The sequence below is a fragment of the Ipomoea nil genome, unplaced genomic scaffold (assembly GCF_001879475.1).
Source record: "Ipomoea nil cultivar Tokyo-kokei standard unplaced genomic scaffold, Asagao_1.1 scaffold3170, whole genome shotgun sequence".
Classification (NCBI taxonomy): Eukaryota; Viridiplantae; Streptophyta; class Magnoliopsida; order Solanales; family Convolvulaceae; genus Ipomoea; species Ipomoea nil.
Window position 1 is genome coordinate 2,662,010 of NW_017619598.1, and position 3,834 is coordinate 2,665,843.

Consider the following 3,834-nt stretch of genomic DNA (forward strand, 5'->3'; position numbering starts at 1 on the left):
CATAAGACTGTATTAAACAAAGTGAACTTAAAAATAAAATTCTCACTTCTTCTTAGGTTAACTAATTAACATAAATTTATTAATTAGTGATACCCAATATATATATATATATATATATATATATATATATATATATATATATATATATATATATATATATATATATATATATATGACTTTAAATTATAAGATACCAAGTTTCAAAAAATTGATACAAAATGACAGAAACTTAAAGTCATAATGTCCTATATTAATTTTTTGAGATATAACATTGCAAAATATGAATACGCAACACAATTATATATGAATATATAATACAATTAATAATCATAAAATAGTATGTTGGACTTTAAACTATAAGCTACCAGGTATTAAAAAACATAGATACAAAATGATAGAAACTTAAAACCATAATCTACATGTTTTTTTTTTCAACATTTAATACTGTAAAATATGAATAGGCAACACAATTAATAAGAGAAATTTAGATTATGGTTACAAGGTGCACAATGGATTGCTGAAATCTACCACCTGTGATGATATTGAGAAATATAGATCACACATTAGGACAGTGTAATGGTTACGAAGTTGGTTGATCATGTTTTGGAAGCTCAGATTATGTGTGGAACGAATGCAGGAACGAAGGTTTTAATTCCTCGAATGTCGTTAACACCTTCTGATTCAAGATTGTCTTTCAAGTTCTAAAGAAAGCAATTTTCTTTTATGCTATCATATGCCATCATAATAAATAAAAGTCAATGGCAAACACTATCACACGTGAGATTATTTTTGAGAAGGCCGGTCTTTAATCATGGTCAGATGTACGGAGCAGTCTCAAGAATAAGTAAATTTAGGAGATTAAAAATTTTGATATGTGGGGATATTGTAACATCTGTAAGTACGACTAAAAATGTCGTATAGAAAGAAGTTTTCAATAATGGGTAATACAATTACATCTATAATTTCTAATTAGTAATTAGAAAAAAAATGAAAAAATAAGAACATAGTCTGGGGGCGGATGTAGCCAAGTGGATTAAGGCGGTGGATTGTGAATCCACTGTGCGGGTTCAATTCCCGTCGTTCGCCCATCGCATCTTACTTAATGGTTAGGTGCGATTTATGTAATGGAGCGCATAAGAATAATCAAACATATGAAAAAAAAATATAGATATGTTATGATATGGATCTGAATTGTGTTATGTTACATCAATTCGTTATGCATGGATGAGATTCCATGGTCCTGATTGCGTGCATCCAGTAAGAATTGAACCTATGTGCATATATTATTATATTTCATATATTATTCTATTTTTTTCATATGTCCGTGTATCGCATATATTTGCCCCGTGCTATAAATTAAACACGGGTCGTTGAATTTTTGTCTAGCTTGATTAGGGAAGATTCTACGAGTTTCCGCCATCCCCGAAAGCTCCAACTCGTTATCCCTTAGAACCCTTCCAAACAAAGAAGAAAAAAAAAAAGTCAGTCACATACTCACTTGCGCCTTAAGAGTAGGAGCATCATCTGTCCAAACTCCATTCACTTTAGATAATAGCAGAGTTGTGGTAAAATCGGGTGTTACAATCACCCACTCAAATCCACTAACATAATTTTTTGTTTGGTTTAGCCTTAAGCTCTAGGAGGAAAGATGTTGTGCTTGTTGATAATTCAAACAAAATGGCTAAATTTAATATGTCTAATTTTGTTGAACTATTACCCTTCAGAATATTTAAATTCCATGTTGTGTCATTAGACTTAATCGCCTTACTTGTTTATTGTAGGATGAAGATTGGAGCAACTCGTGTCAAGCATCCCAAGAAGAAGTTCAATGAGTTCCATGAGCGTGATAAAACAGAAAGTGAGCTTCCTACTTTGTCTTTCATTGAAGATTTGGATTCGAGGACGAATCCTTTTCAAGAAGGGGAGAATAATAAGAACCAGTACACATGGAATCCAATAAGGGTCTATAGTGGGCTCATCACAAGGCCCATCACTACATCCTTATGGAATCATTGGTGGAAGAAACAAGAAGGCCCAATAATAATTCCATTCAATAGAGGAAAGTATTATAGTGGCCCATTTCAAGTGATATCATGGATCGAAGACAATGCTTACAAGATTCGAGGTCGAATCATTTTCAAGAAGGTGAGGATGATGCGGCCCAACATAATGAAGATCCATCAAGAGTACCAATTGGGCCAATCACAAGGCCCAAGTCATAACGATTAAGACAACTCTTCATTGGTGATATTCAAAGATGGTGGAAATCCAAGTCAAGCCCATTTGCAAAAGATGAAGAAGATTTCAAGGCTTTTTATAATTGTTTAAGTGCTGATTTTGGTGATTAAATTAGGCCCAAATCAGCCCTATTGTTTTTGGTCATCATTAATTTAAATTGTTTGGCATAAAAGAGAAAACACTAGTTGTATTTAGAAAGGATTCATTAAATCCTTTTCTAAATAAAACTCTATTTACTTGTTTTCTAGATTAGGTTTAGGACTCTTTTCCCCATTGTATTTAGATTACAATGCTGCCCTATACCTATAAATAGGGAATATCCATATCAGTTTCAGGGAGGCTTCAATCCAATAAAATTCTTAAGTTTTTCTTTACACTTGTGTAAGAAACCTTATGGCTAATTGTGGACTCAATTAGTGGCTAGTCGTGGACTCGACTAGCAAATTGATTCGTGGACTCGAATCAATCTTACTTTCTTAAACCTTAGATTTAGGTTCGTGGACTCGTTCTTGAATCGAAGGAAACTAGATCCGACTCTAGTTGATTGAAGATTGCAACATCGAGGTACTTGAAGCTACATGGGATTCTTCCAAGTCTTTGAGGATTCGAGACAAAGGGTTTCTCGTGAGGTTTAAGGTATTTTGATCCATCTCTATCTTTAGTTTTGAGAGCATTCTTGGGACAATATTCCATTTTATTTGAACCTTGGACTAGGTTCATATCAATTTGGATGATGCGGCCCAACATAATGAAGATCCATCAAGAGTACCAATTGGTCCAATCACAAGGCCCAAGTCACAACGATTAAGACAACTCTTCATTGGTGATATTCAAAGATGGTGGAAATCCAAGTCAAGCCCATTTGCAAAAGATGAAGAAGATTTCAAGGCTTTTTATAATTGTTTAAGTGCTGATTTTGGTGATTAAATTAGGCCCAAATCAGCCCTATTGTTTTTGGTCATCATTAATTTAAATTGTTTGGCATAAAAGAGAAAACACTAGTTTTATTTAGAAAGGATTCCTTAAATCCTTTTCTAAATAAAACTCTATTTACTTGTTTTCTAGATTAGGTTTAGGACTCTTTTTCCCATTGTATTTAGATTACAATGCTGCCCTATACCTATAAATAGGGCACATCCATATCAGTTTCAGGGAGGCTTCAATTCAATAAAATTCTTAAGTTTTTCTTTACACTTGTGTAAGAAACCTTATGGCTAATTGTGGACACAATTAGTGGCTAGTCGTGGACTCGACTAGCAAATTGATTCGTGGACTCGAATCAATCTTACTTTCTTCAACCTTAGATTTAGGTTCGTGGACTCGTTCTTGAATCGAAGGAAACTAGATCCGACTCTAGTTGATTGAAGATTGCAACATCGAGGTACTTGAAGCTACATGGGATTCTTCAAAGTCTTTGAGGATTCGGGACTAAGGGTTTCTCGTGAGGTTTAAGGTATTTTGATCCATCTCTATCTTTACTTTTGAGTGCATTCTTGGGACAATACTCCATTTTATTTGAACCTTGGACTAGGTTCATATCAATTTGGTATTCAGAGCCTAGGTTTATCTCATTATCGTTAGAAATTTGGTTTCTTT

General features: G+C 33.7%; 1 non-coding gene across 1 annotated transcript; it reads left to right on the plus strand.

The window, feature by feature from the left end:
* Positions 1-1,014: 1,014 nt before the first annotated feature.
* On the plus strand, positions 1,015-1,086 carry TRNAH-GUG. Its single transcript has one exon. It is a non-coding gene; the product is annotated as a tRNA-His (tRNA).
* Positions 1,087-3,834: the final 2,748 nt, after the last annotated feature.